At 43.5% G+C, this 15,200-nt stretch overlaps 1 protein-coding gene across 1 annotated transcript in view; it reads right to left on the reverse strand.

Moving 5' to 3' along the window:
• The window catches only part of LOC127051048 (acyl-CoA (8-3)-desaturase-like), a 161,534-nt gene that overhangs the window by 89,528 nt on the left and 56,806 nt on the right, over nucleotides 1–15,200 (reverse strand). The gene's annotated exons all lie outside the window — the stretch shown is intronic.

Raw genomic sequence — 15,200 nt, forward strand, 5'->3', positions numbered from 1 at the left:
TTTATAAACTTTGAGCTCTGGTGCAGGGGGCAAATGATGGGACAAATTGATGGGACCCATAATCCTAATACATTTCAGGGACCCCAGGCATGCAGAGCCATAAGTAATGTACCAAGCATTACAACCCAGCAGAACAATATCTTCTGCAAAGCAGCACATACCTCTATGACAATCCCAACAGTCAATCTCCCTATACTAAATTGGTTGGCTACCGATCAGTAACATTTGAGGGTGGCCAGCTTCCAAATGCCAATGGCGACCCACTTCTCAACAGGTGTGAGACACTGAATGTTGGTACACTGCTGCTGCAGCTCCAAGGCTAGTTCAGAATAGAGCTAAAAAAAAAAAAAAAAAAGAGTAACATCTTGCTCCATGAGCAAAAAATCTCAATTTGTCAATGATTTTCGCTTCAGCATCTATTTCCCAAGCTGCATGCTACTGCTCCAGCTGCTGCCTGTTTAGTTTGGAGTAAGATTCTTGCTTACTCATTATGCACTGCTCTGTATTAGTTCTTTCATCCAAAATAACCGAACAGAAAATAACAGACCATAACCTTTTTCTTTACTTGTTTCCAACCTTCTCACTTGTGACTCTCTCAGTAACTATATTATCTGGTATATAAGTGCCTGAAGTGTGATCTTTAGCTGAACAGCAAACTGGTGTAGATACCACCATCTGCGCCATTGTGACCCTTCTTGGGGATATTGTGAGACATCTCACTACCACCTGCCCTTAGTGTGAGGGAGCCTTGTCTATGCCTACCAGAGGTCAGCATCGCAATAGTCCCTGCCACAGTACTCCCCTCTTAGTCCATGTGGGCTCCACTATCCTTCATCCAGGTTAGCAACAGATACTCTCCAATCCAAAGAGTCCTTTTGAAGTGTCCAACCCCTTATCCACTGGGCACTCACAGAATTACTAAATCCTCTATTTCCAAAGGAACAATACACCACAGCTTACTAGCTACACCTTAGAACAACTCTGCTTAATGTTAGACTACTGTGACACAGGCTTTCAGTAGAAACCATACATGACATTCTTTGGTGAACTAGAATGTAAACACCAGACCCAGGGGATCCCTCTTATACACTCCTGTACCCTCTGCCAGCTGGCATCAGGAGGTCCTTGGGTCACATTTGAGTTCAAATCCCTGTTCTACATCAGGTAAATGGGGATTTGAACCTGAGTTTCCCTCCTCTCAGGTGAGTGCTCTAACCAGTGGTCTAAATGTTACAAGGAAAAGAGGGGTAACACTGTCTCATTTTTTTGTGAGTGAGAGTTAGGTGCCTAACTCCAGGAGTGGGTTCCTCACTGTGAATCCCAAACAGAGGGGAGTGTTTCCCTCCAGACAATGGAAACCTGCCTGAAAGGCTGAGTTCTGTCAGAAGCCTGCCTGGGTTCCTTCAGAACGTTGTGAAAATCAAACTGTCTCCACAAAACATTTAGACAAATCAGTAAAATTCTGATGAAAAAAAATGTTTTGTCATAATTTTTCCAACCAGCTCTACTCAAGAGCTCTTCTGCTATCAGCAAATAGTTGTGAAACCCACTGACAAAGTGCATCTCATCCCTCCTGTAGTACATGATCCAAGTGGAAGATAATAGCTTAGTACTACCAGTTACTCTGTTAGCTCTGGTAGAGAACTGTGCTGTGGATCTACATGTCTCAGCCCTGACAGTGACCCAAGTGGGGGTCAACATGGTTCCACAGAATGGAATTCTTCTTTTTTTTTTTTTTCCAGTTTCATTAAAAAAATCCATGAAAAGAAAGATAAGGTTGCAAAGTCAAGCTTTCAGAAGTTAGAAAACATCAGAATTCAGGTTATTGTTGCAATTCCAATTTCTTCAAGTTGAATCAAAACTGCCCTTGGGACATGTGTTTGGGAGTTTTGTATGTACAGCAAATCAGTCAGGTGATGCGTCAGTCCTGAAAAAGCTTCTAAGGAAATCTAATTTAAAGTAGATTTTGTAACGTATGTGTTTGTACATGATCACAATAGCCTCCCAGTTGGACACAGATATACACAATAAGCGATTGCAGCTAATACTTTCAGGACTGAAGCTGTGGATCTATGTTTAGTCTGAGTGGTGATCTCCTGGCTGTGGGTTTGCCAGGAATACACCCTCAGCTAATTTGATTATACCTTTACTAAGGAGATTGCAGCAGCAGACTTAATTTTAGGCAGATTAATGAAGAGCTTTTTGTCCCTAGGTACAAATATGTCTTAATAGAAATTCCCATTTTACCATTATCACAACCTGATAAACCAGGTCAGGAAAAGTTTCAGAGCTCTTTAAACTTTGCAAAGTTGTTTTTATTTGTGGTTTTGCTGGGGTGGGTGGTTGTTTCGTTTTCTAAAAACATAAGAATCCATGAAGTTAGAACTGCATTTATGCTTACTCGCTTAATTCTGGGAAGCTTAGCTGCAAGTCTGAGGAATAACGCTGAAACTCCCAGTTTTAGAGATTTCTGCTCTTTAGAGGATGTAAAGGGGAGACACTTTCATAAGAGATTAAGACTTTGCTCACAAGCTGCTGCTAAAGGAGCTGCACAAGCTCCTTCACTCATCCCTGGGTCATACCCTGGAGAAGAGTGGGGTGGGGCCCTGTAAGAGGGAAAACATGTTGCTAGAAAGATTTATAGGACAGTCTACAGATACATATCCTATATGTCTCAGTGAGGAAAACAGCATCTACTCCATGACCGCCTGAAAAGGGAGGGGAGGTAGATCCATGCTCCCTGATGTTGTGTTCAGGCTGAGTAAGGACCAACCACACAGAATGAGCAGTGAGCCAGAGTCACTGAAGACAAATGACTTGTGTATCAAAGAAATTGTAGGAGCTGGGAGAATTCTGCACCAGTGCATGTGCACCGAATTCATGTGCCCTGCAGATTTCTTTGCTTCCCCACAGAAAAATGATGGGGAAGCAAAGGGAAGCCACAAGAGTGGTCACGTTCCCTCCACAGCAACACAGGCATGTCATTTTGGGTGCCTGGAGCAGCAGGTGGAGAGGTAAGTCAGCACAGGAGGGGGTTGAGGGAGAGACTGGGGATACCCTGGCTAGTGGCTCCTACCCTGAGCTGAGTTGAGAAGGGTGGGACATCCTCTTCCCCTGCAAGAAGCAGTCTGGGCCAGGGCCAGCCCATTCTAAGAAACCTCCCCCAGTGTGCAGGAAGCTGTTCCCCCATCTGCCCAACCTTGTGCATCCGGAGACCTCCTGCACCCAGATCCCCCCACTGATCCCCACCCTCCTACAGCTGCAGAACCCCGATAAGACCACCTCAAACCTGGACCTCCACCCTACCATGCCCCACTCCCTCAGCACCCGGACCCACTGCTGAGCCCCAACCAACTTCACCTGGAATCCCCTGCAGAATCCCATTCCCCCTGCACCTGGATTCCACAAACAAGGTCCTGTGCATCCAGATCCTCCCCTGCACCTGTATCCCCCCACGAGCCACCTACACCCAGATTGCCCCACACAGAATCCTCTCACTGCACACTAAACCCCTCTATACTTGGCTCCTACAGGGCTGAGCCTGCCTGCTCCACACCTGGATTAGGGGCCAGGGCTGGGCATGCATGTGAGATGCTGATCCTCTTGCTTGCTATCTTGGTACATCTGGCATGGAGTGGCAGAGCCCCAGGGTTCTTTCTGGGACAGACCCAGCCCTTATGCTGTGTCAGGGTTGGGTGCAGCCTCACTGCTGAGTCTGTGTTCCAGGGGGTGGGGGGCTGCAGGGTGATTTCAGACCTCTGTTCAGCCAGTGGCTGTGCTCCCCACTACCATGCTGGAGCCTCCATATTTATTTATTGGCAAATAAAATATGCAGAATTTTAAAATATTGTGCACAGAATGTTTATTTTTTTTGGCACAGAATTCCTGCAGGAGTAATAACACTGATTCTGGCCTGCTCACAGTGAAAGAAGTTTCCATTTGGCCTCCTGAGCTGTCTCAGTGTGTACCTCGCCCTCATGCTAGCAAGAGCCAGGTGTTCCCAGGGCCGCCTGGGGGGGGGGGCAATTTGCCCCCGTCCCTGGGCTCTGCAGGGGCTCCCATCAGAGTTTTTTGGGGACCCTGGAGCGGGGTCCTTCACTCGCTCTGGGGGCCCTGGAAAACTCTCGCGGGGCCCGGGCCCCCAAAGCTTCTTCCATTCTGGGTCTTCGCGGAAGGACCCTCACCGCCGAATTACTGCTGAAACGGGACCCACCGCCGAAGTGCCAGGTCTTCGGTGGCACTTTGGCGGCGGGGGGCCCCTGCCGCGGGTCTTTGGGGCACTTCAACAGTGGGTCCTGGAGCGGAAGGACCCCCACCGCTGAATTACCACCAAAGCGGGGGCCCCTCGCCGCCGAAGACCCTAGGCCCCCTGAATCCTCTGGGCAGCCCTGAGTGTTCCTGCAGGCTGTTCAACTCTAGGCATGGACCTCACTCTCATGCAGGCAAAAGCCATGTTTCCCTGCAGGCTGTGCAACTTTCTTGGTGTGGACTTTGCCCATGTGCTGGTAACAGCCAGGTTTCCCTGAAAGCTAGTTGACTCTTCCATTCACATGCCGTCTGGGAGCTGGGTTTCTGCATCCTGCTGTCTATCTTGTATTCCTGACTGGGGAGGGGAAGTTAGGGGCTGTCCTTCAAACCTTCCCAATAAAAAAAAATAAGTTTTTTTTTATTTTTTGTTTAGTGGTTTTGAGAAGGGAGAGCCTACAAGCCAATCATGAAACAGAGAAATGTAATTAAAAATATTTTTAAAATCCTGTGAAAGCTCTGCTACAAAAGGACACTGGGAATCTTCCCAGTGCTGCTTGGAGGCAGAGAATTCTGCAGAGTTCATCCTGGTCTACACTACACAGTCAGGTTGACACAAGGCAACTTATGCTGACATAACTGTAGATATGTCTTCACTTAAATTTGGTTCCTGCCGTTGTAAGTGTCTTGCTACTCTGACTTAATAACACTATCTTCCCAAGCACCATAGAGTTATGATTGACGTAGTTAGGTTGACGCAGTGAGGGTATAGACACTGTTACTCACTTTGATCATTAATGGCCTCCAGCTTGGGTTGCTAACCCTCTAGGATTTGTCCTGAACTCTCCAGGAATTAAAGATTAAACTTTAATAAAGGATTATGTCATGTGATGAAACCTCCAGGAATATGTCCAACCAAAATTGGCAATCCTACCTCCAGCAGCTGTCCAACAATGTCCCACAATGACTGCTCTGGTCACCATTGTGAACTCCAGTGCTCAGGGAGCCGCTGCACATTTAGAGCCCCATGAATTTTTAAAATTTCTTTTCCTGGTTGCCCAGCTTGGCGAACACCTAAGCAGCTCTCCATTGTTGAGTGTAATGCCCAGCTGACTGTGCCAGCTACAGGCTCCTGCCTGGAATAGACAGTAGATATTGGATCTCCTGTTCCTGTGGGGAGAAGAGGCTGTCCAGGCATAGCTTTGATGCAGCTGAAGAAACAGACATCTATGAGCAACTGCTTGGGGGATGCAGAAGAAAGGCTACAACAGGGACTAGCAGCAGTGCTGCTTGAAAGCCAAGCAGTTGTGGCAGGCATACCAGAAGGCCAGGAAGGCCAACAATAGATCCGGTGCTGAGCTGCAAACCTGCCACTTTTCCATAGAGCTACACGCCATCCTTGGCAGAGACACCACCACCTTTCCAATACCACCGTGGATACTTCTGAGGAGCCTGCCATGAACAGCTAGGAGGAGGAGTGTGGAGGACAGGCGACTTAGGGACCTAGCTCCAAAGCAACCCAAGATCTGTTTTTGATTCCACTATAGTCCCACCAGTCAAGCATGGGAGGACCTGATGCAGGGGCAGGAACCTCTGGTAAGTATACAGTTTACTTTGAAATTACAGTGATGGCACTCCCAAAGTAGCAGGACACATCTACTCATTTTTACTTATGCTAGAAGAGGTAGGGGAATAACCAAGAGAGGTAGAGTTCCTATCTGCTTTTCATTCCCTTCTAGAGCTAGGTGGGGCAGCCAAGCAGAGCAGTTTGTTTATGTGCATGAGATTGCCTGTGAATCCTCCATAGAGATCTACATGAAATTTGTATGGAGATACTCTGCAATCCTCTGCTAAAGTTTCTGGGTAGGGCTGCCTTATTTCTTCCGCCACAGAAGGACACTTTCCCATGCTACTCAAAAATTACTTCAGCAGGCATCATTGCAGTACAAAGGCTAGCAGCATACAGGATGCCAGCAGCAGCTGTGGTCTGTTACCCTCAGGAAATAAAGAAGGAAAGAAAAATAGCTGACAAAAACTTTTTTAATCTCCTTTGCTCTTTGGACTGTCATGGGGCCGGAGTTACAAAACTGAAGCAGAGATCTCAAGGGTCAACCTAATTAGCCATAAAAGACATTCAGAGCTGATAAAGTACTATAATTCTGGCACTTTTTAAAACCATAGACTGTAACTCATTAATGTATGTTTGCCTATTTTAACCTTGTAATAAACTCATTTCTTTTCTTAATTAATAAATCTTTAGATAGTTTACTATGGGATTGGCTACAAGCAGTGTCTTTGGTGTGAGATCTAAGGTTCAAATTGACCTGGGGGAAGTGACTAGTCCCTTGGAACTGGGAGAAACCTGAGTACTATTGCAATTTTGGTGTAAAGTAAATCATCTATTGCTAAGTCCAGCTTGCCTGGGTTGCAAGATTGGCCCCATAGGCACTCCAGTCTTCCTGTGACTCCATAGTAAGATCTTTACAGCTTTTAGAGTTCACACTTGTTACTGGGTTGGTGATATAAAACACAACCAATTTGGGGTCTCTGCTCTGCTTCTTGGCAGTCTGCCCTGAGGTTGGCACTCATGGTTGTAAGCCACTCTAGACAGTGTGACACCCAGCAAGTTGTGTAAATAGCTCATATTGTTCCTTCCAATGTGCATTACAGTACTATAATTGACACTGAATTTTATCTGTGATTGTGTTATCCATTTAAACTTTGTTACATTGCTCTGTGGTTCCAATGTGCATTACACTACTATAACTGACACTGAATTTTATCTGTGATTGTGTTATCCATTTAAACTTCGTTACATTGCGCTGTGGTTCCTCATACTCTTCTCCAGTCTTGACTAATACATTTTTTGTGTCACCTGAAAATTATGCCACCTCACAGCTCTCCTGCTTTTCCAGATCACTACTAAATATTGTTATGGGAGGCATCACCAGGTGCCACTTTAAACAGTTTCCAAGTGTTTTTTCTTAGCTTGTGAGCAAGTTTTGATTTTTGGGAAGACATGCTTGGTTAGTTTTTGATTATGCAACATTGCAGAGCAGAGAGGGAACTATGCAATATGTAGAAGAATTTGCTATCTGACTTGTGCTCTCATTAAAATCAATTCTTGAGGCAGAGTTGCTATCTGAAAACCAGGCATTAGTGTTGGACTGAGATTCCTGGAAGAAGAGGTTGCAACTTACCTTATTTACATATATATGCACACCAGTCCTGACAATAGTCCCACAGACTATATCTACTCTCCCTGGCACTGATTTCTCCTTTAGTGAGACTCCAGCATAAGGCCCTAGACATCTGCTATTGCATGGCAGTGGGGAAACACTAGTGTCAGAAACAGGAGCAATAATGTTTTAAACAACGCCAATTCTAGCACATATCCTTGTAGTAACCTTTTATCATGATGAAACGTTACCATTTATTACTACTTTTTGGTTTCTATCTCTTAGCCACTCTTTGATCCATGGCAGTATTTTGCCTCTTATCCCACGACTAGTGTCTTTAGTAGCCTATTATGGTGACCTTTTGGAGCTTTAAATTATGTCATCTAGTTATCCTTTATCCAGTAGTTTACATATTTGAAAAATTCTAATAGATCAGTGAGGTACAAGTTTCCTTAGCAAAAACCATGCTGGTCAGAACCTTTTATAGTTTGATTTTCTAGGTGTTTTTCATTTCTATTTTTTATTATTGTTTTGTTCAGAGGTAATTCTTACTAGTTTGTAATTCCCTGAATAATCCCCTCTAGAGCATTTTAAACTATAATGATTGGCAATGAAAAAGAGCCAAGACAGAATACAAATGTGTAAAACATGATGGAATGACAGTCAGTGGGATACAAGAATGCCAGAATAAACACTATATAGGAAAGGTAGGTTAGGTGGTTGAGGTGGGGGAATAGAACTAGATATAAAGGATTCCATGGATTCTAATGCAGTTGGATTTCTGAGTGTATAGGACTATGCATAGATACAAATCCAGAGTCATAAGGATAGAATTATAATATTGGGGTGTAATACAAGATTCCAGACCAAATATGTTGACTTTACATATCAAGAGGTGATTTAGCTAGCTGCTGACAGCACTGAAACTCCACCCAGGATTTTAACCTACCTAAATCCTTTGTGTCTTGCAACATCACTGAGGATCAGGATTTTCCAACTGAAATTAAGTAACAGTTTTTAACGATGTTCAAGGATAAGAGTAATCTCCAGCTGGTTCCCTATAGCCATCTTGGCACTATTAACAATAGGTGAAATCCTCATCTGACTGAAGTCAATGGGAATTTGGCAACTGATGTTAGTGGAGCCAAAATTTCACCCAATGAGAGTAAAAAAAAAGTTTGTGTCAGTGAAGCGAACAGGCGCGACTCAAAGACACATGAGGAGCAAATTTAGTAACTCATTTTTGAGAAACTTGTATTGGTCTTCTATGGACATAGCTCAGGGTTCAGAACCCAAACAGCACAAAGCTGCAACAACAACTATACATCAGTGGATATGGTTACATTTTTCTTTTGTTGGACAAGTACTTCTGTGATCAAGACTTAACTCTTGTCTACACAGAAAAGTGATTCTGAAAAGCTAGGATGTGAATGTAACATGCAGTAGCTATTCTGCTTTAACTCCTTATGCGGACACTCTTATTCTGCAATGAGTGTGCCTTTTTGTGGTTTAGTTTAATCCACTTCCAAAGCATAATTCCACAATATCTGTTCCAGTCTATTTCCTCACATAGACAAGCCCTTAGATCTGGAGTCCCACCCAGAGAACACTGTTAATATAGGCAATACCAATTTAAGTTTAAACACAGTTTTTCTTCCATAGGAAAGCTTTGCGGACATTTACCAAACCATACTGCTCCTGAGAAAGAGTTCTTTGAGGCCAATGGGTCTCACGTATGTGATAAATTATGCTAGACTCCAGAGGAGACCATTACAGTATTAGCTGCCAATGATTTAAGCTCCAAATATAGATGGGGAAAGCAGTGGACGTGATATATCTTGACTTTAGCAAAGCTTTTGTTACCATCTCCCACAGTATTCTTACAAGCAAGTTAAAGAAGCATGAATTGGATGAATGGACTATAAGGTGGATAGAAAGCTGGCTAGATCATCGGGCTCAATGAGTAGTGATCAACAGCTCAATGTTTAGTTGACAGCCGGTATCAAGCGGAGTACCCCAGCGGTAGGTCCTGGGGCCAGTTTTGTTCAACATCTTTATTAATGATCTGGATTATGGGATGGATTGCACCCTCAGCAAGTTTGCAGATGACATTAAGCTAGGAGGAGAGGTAGAAAAGCAGGAGGATAGGGATAGGGTCCAGAGTCACCTAGACAAATTGGAGGACTGGGTCAAAAGAAATCTGATGAGGTTCAACAAGGACAAGCGCAGAGTCCTGCACTTAGGACGGAAGAATCCCATTCCCTGCTACAGGTTGGGAACCAACTGGCTAAGCAGCAGTTCTGCAGAAAAGAACCTGGGGTTTATAGTGGATGAGAAGCTGGATATGAGTCAGTAGCATGCCCTTGTTGCCGAGAAGGCTAATGGCATATTGGGCTGCATTAGTAGGAGTATTGCCAGCAGATCAAGGGAAGTGATTATTCCCCTCTATTTGGCATTGGTGAGGCCACATCTGAATATTGCATCCAGTTTTGGGCCCCCCACTACAGAAAGGATGAAGACAAATTGGAAAGAGTCCAGCGGAGACCAATAAAAATGTTCAGGGGGCTGGGGCACATGACTTATGAGGAGAGGCTGAGGGAAATGTGCTTGTTTAGTCTGCAGAAGAGAAGAGTGAGGGAGGATTTGATAGCAGCTTTCAGCTACCTGAAGGCTGGAGCTTGGCTGTTTTCAGTGGTGGCAGATGCCGGAACAAGAAGTAATGGTCTCAAGTTGCAGTGGGGGAGGTCTAGGTTGGACATTAGGAAACACTATTTCACTAGGATGGAGATGAAGCACTGGAATGGGTTACCTAGGTAGGTGGTGGAATCTCCATCCTTAGAGGTTTTTAAGGCCTGGCTTGAAAAAGCCCTGGCAGGGATGATCTAGTTGGTTTTGGTCCTGCCTTGAGCAAGGGGTTGGACTAGATGACCTCCTGAGGTCTCTTCCAACCCTAATCTTCTATGATTCTATGATTCTACAACATTGAGGCACCTCTGGACGTTACTCCAAAATTTAAATGTCTCAATTAGTGAGATATAAAGGACAGTTTATTGAAAGACGTTTTTCTTCAACCCTTCCTCTACCTCAATAGCAATCATTAAGGATTCCACAATTCATGGTCAGTGGAAGGTTTATGGTCAATGAAACATAAAAGCTCCACATAAACGTTTTAGAGCTACAGGCTGCAGACCCTCAGATGGCCTCCACAGTTCTTTCTGTTTTTAGTCATGGGCTGACTATTCCAAGTGTTGATAGGTAAAATATTAGCAGTGTTCTAGATCAACAAGCATGGAATGTTTGGTCCCAGACATTTTTTTAGGAAGCAATGGCCTAGGGGAGTGGCATCTGGCTGACTAAATTTCTCCAATGTCCCTCCACTTGACCAATAGAAATATTTGTTGATGGATAAGATAAATTGCAGACCACAAGACCATCATAAGTCATCTCCAAAGGAGTCAGTCCTGGGTTTGCTGTTTAGAAGGTGATGTTATCCTGCATCCTTTGTCACAAGGAGCAATGCAGTGTATCTTTAATTTTGTTTCAGAGCAACAATGGACAGAGATTCAATAGATGCATGGCTTATTTCTCCTCCGGTAAGAAATAGACCCATTTTAAAGTCCCAGCCTCTACCTATGACTGCTGAGATCAGACAACATGAGCTGTCTCTAGGAGCTATAATTTGTTCCCATTCCAGTGCAGAAAAACATACACATCTATGTTAGTATCTTGAACAGATGTCACAATGTTTCCATCATAGACCCAGACAAGACAAGACTAGCACACAGAGTCAGGGCTAGAACCCAGGTCTCTTGTGGTTAGAGAATGGATCTGGAATCAGAAGACACAGGATGAATGCCAGGTAGCCATGAATATGTGTATTAAGTTCTGTAACTTACACATGCATCCCACTTCACTCAAGAAAGCAGAATAGCTAGGCAAAGAATGTCAGAGATAGGGAGATATGCACTAGCAGCTCCTCGGACTGGAAAAAGCCAATCTAGAGAATAAATAACTGCTTAGGCAGGTCTGCCTGGTGTTGGTATCTGTTTCTATGTGGGCATGTTGAAACACCCATTTCTGTGACTTAGCTTTTCCACAATCACTGTTGTTAGTGTACTCTCACATAGTGGGAGGGAAAGGGGAAAAAATCTATTACCTTTCAGGCTTCGCCTTCAGGCAGAGGAGGGACAGAGTTTTGTTTATTGCTTTTTCCTTTATCAAAGTGGAAAGTGTTCAGACACAGCTGGCCAACATCAGGCACCTGGCGTGACACTCACACATTTGGATGTCCTGTCGCAATTGAGAATTGCTGGCTTTTTGCACTAGTGAGAAATGAAAGAAATGGTTACTAACACTGGTCTACAATTTTTGAGAAGTCGTCTGCTTCAGAGATAAAATGTGCTATTTATTATGTATTTTGATGTGCTGAATTCAAATATGACAATTAAAACAACTGATTGGCTACTGTTTCTAAGATATTTAAGTTTTTACATTTTATGTCTATGTATATTGTGTAGATAGTAGAGTTTTAATCATAAATTGTAAACCTAGGTCTTTTCATGTGTTTATGGTTGCTTTACATGATAATATTTCACCTGTCCTGTTTATGTAACACTTTAAAAATCAGCAAAAGGGTTATATAAATAAAATTTATTATGAAACAAAAGGCAAAAAACTATTATGTACATAGTTTGGTCCTATTCAGTGTCTACTCGGCGCTTCTTGGCTTGTCTCTTGTATTCATTAAATGGAGCATCTCTTTTCACTGTCCAGCAATAGTCTGCAAGCAGTGATGGGCTCCATTTGCCCTGATAGCCTGCCAGGAGATTCCACTGCTGTAGTCTGGAGCCCAACAGCTCTGCCTTACTCTTGGGTAGTTCCAAATCCCTGACAAGGTCATTCAGTTCACCTTGTGTTATGAGGTGTGGTTCAGAGGAGGAGGATGGGAGAAAATGTGGGTCCTGTGACATTGATGGTTCAGGACCAGAAGTTTCATCCTCTTCCTCTTCCTCATCTGACTCAAGTGAGAATGATTCTGGTGCATCAGGAACCGGCAGTCCTTCTCCGTGAGGTACTGGGCGTATAGCTGATGGAATGTTTGGATAATGCACAGTCTACTTTTTCGTCTTTGACACACCTTTCCCAACTGGAGGTACCATGCAGAAGTAACAATTGCTGGTATGATCTGTTGGCTCTCTCCAAATCACTGGCACTGCAAAAGGCATAGATTTCCTTTTCCTGTTCAACCACTGGCGAAGATTTGTTGCACAAGTGTTTCAGCATATGTGTGGGGCCCACCTCTTGTCCTGATCTCCAATTTTGCAGCCAAAATAAAGGTGATAAGATTTCTTAACCATAGTGGTTATACTGCGCTTTTGTGATGCAAAAGTCACTTCACCGCAAATATAGCAGAAGTTATCTGTACTGTTCACACAAGTACGAGGCATCTCTGCTCACTTTGGCTAAACAGAAATGTGTCCCTTTGCAAAATCAAACACTGACAAACAAGAGAGTACGACATTGTATGATTTCTAGAGCTGATATAGGGCAATTTGTTCAGCAGAGTGATGTAAGCTTCCTTATGATTGCATCATCCATGACTTCTAGGAATAACATGATGCAATTCATATCATGTATGATGCAATACCAGCTTCAGATTACATCATTCATTGTTTTGCCTAAAAAAGCAAGTACTGTCCAAACCCAGTCATAGATTTATTCTTAGATCCAGTCAAAGATGTATTTTAGTCATTTCTGGTGTAAATTGAGATCCCTTCCCTTTATAACTCACTTATCCTCCGCCATTCCCAAGTCAAGGGTCGTATATACTGACCCAATAGCATATCTTGAAAACTAGAGCCAATCAACAATTTTAAGCATCATTTTCGTTCTCAGTGACCCAGAATTAGTAAAGTTGGACTACATTTATTTCAGAAGCATTTTGGCTGTAGAGCAGTGTAATCTGTTCCATAACTGTTATTCTTCATGATGTGTGTGCACATGTCCATTCCACTTTAGGTGTGAGTGCATCAAGTGCAGTTATTGGAGATTTTTCTCTCAGCAGTATCTGTAGGCTTGGCACGTGTGTCCTCTGCTGCTGCACAATGGTATAAACCCCAACTTTCCTCAGTTCCTACTTACCAGACAGATTCCCATACAGAGAGGAATGAGTGTGGGTTATGGAATGGACAACATGCAAAACATCTCGAAGAACAACAATTAAGGAACAAGTTAATCATTTATTTGACTGATTTCACAGGTCCATTCCACGTCAAAGGACTCATAAGCAGTTTGATTTGGAGGTGGGCTCAGAATCTACCTGAATGATGCTTGGAAGACCACACATCCAAACCTGGCATCATCTCTAGAATGCTGAAATCTGGCATAATGTGAGACAAAGGTATGCACTGGAGCCCACATTGCCACTTTACAAATGTCTAGGATAGGCACTTGAGCTAGAAAGGCCAGAGAGGCCGCCTTAAATCTTGTTGAATGTGCTATTACTCTGCTTGGCAGAACTACATTGGCCAAGTCATAACACAAGCATATAGAGGAACATATCCAAAATGAAATCCTCTGAGAAGAAACTGGGAGTCCCTTCATCCTGTCTGCCACAGCCATAAACAATTGTAAGGACGATGTAAGATGTTTGATCCTGTCCAAGTAGAATTCTAATGCTCTAACATCCAAAGTGTGAAATTTCTTCTCATCATTATGACCATGAAGCTTCAGGAAGGAAGAAGGTAGATCTATTGATCGATTGACATGGAAGTGAGACACCACCTTTGTCAGAAACTTTGGATGGGGACATAGGTAAATCTTGTCTTACAGAAGGCTGTGTACGGAGAATGAGACATTCACCTGGATCACCTGGATTGATTGGTCTTCAGCTGTCGTTAAGACTGTGCTGATCACAACACATCCGCCATTCTTCTCGCATTCTTGCCTTTCTTCTCCATGTTTGCCCAAAACATTTTACAATGTCATCTTCCCATCTTCTTGGAGGCCGACCAGGTGGTCTTTTCTGTTTTCGCGGGTACCACTCAGTAATGATGGCGGTACACCTATTGTCGTGAACCGTGCTATGTGGCCTGCCCATCGTATCTTATTATATCTGCTTTCCATAACAATATCTTTCACACCACTGCGTTCTCTAATCATTTCATTTGGGATACAATCCAGAAGGGAAATTCCCAACATAACTCATTCCATTGCGCTTTCAGCTACCGACAACTGCTGTTCTTCTCTCTTTGTCAGTGCCTATATTTTCACTGCCATACAGCATGGCTGGCAGCACTGTTGAATTGAAGATATATGTACGTGTGGTCTTGTTGATTTTTCCTTTGAGGATATCCTTGATGTAATTAAACACACACCATCCTGCCCGAATCCTTTGTGAGAGTTCTCCGTTCATGTCTTGGCACATATTAACTTCTTGGCCCAAATATATGTACTGTTCCACTTCTTCAATTTCTTCTCTTGTTACCATTATTCGGGGTTTTCGTCGCATGTATTTTATTTCACAACAGTTCATTTTCAGAATGACCTGACTGCTTTTCTTGTCAAGTCTTCGTAGCATGCTCTGCAGTTGGTTGGTGCTTTCAGCAATTAGTACGATTATCATGAGATAATCGTTCACCATCTATATTAACACCACTCGTCCAACTGAACTTGTTCATAACCATTTCAATGCAGGCGGTAAATAGTTTTGGTGAAATCGTATCTCCATGCTTTACAGCTGTCTCGACTGGGATGCGGAGAGTAGTTTTGAGGAGA

This window comes from Gopherus flavomarginatus, chromosome 5 (assembly GCF_025201925.1).
Source record: "Gopherus flavomarginatus isolate rGopFla2 chromosome 5, rGopFla2.mat.asm, whole genome shotgun sequence".
In the NCBI taxonomy this organism is placed as follows: domain Eukaryota; kingdom Metazoa; phylum Chordata; order Testudines; family Testudinidae; genus Gopherus; species Gopherus flavomarginatus.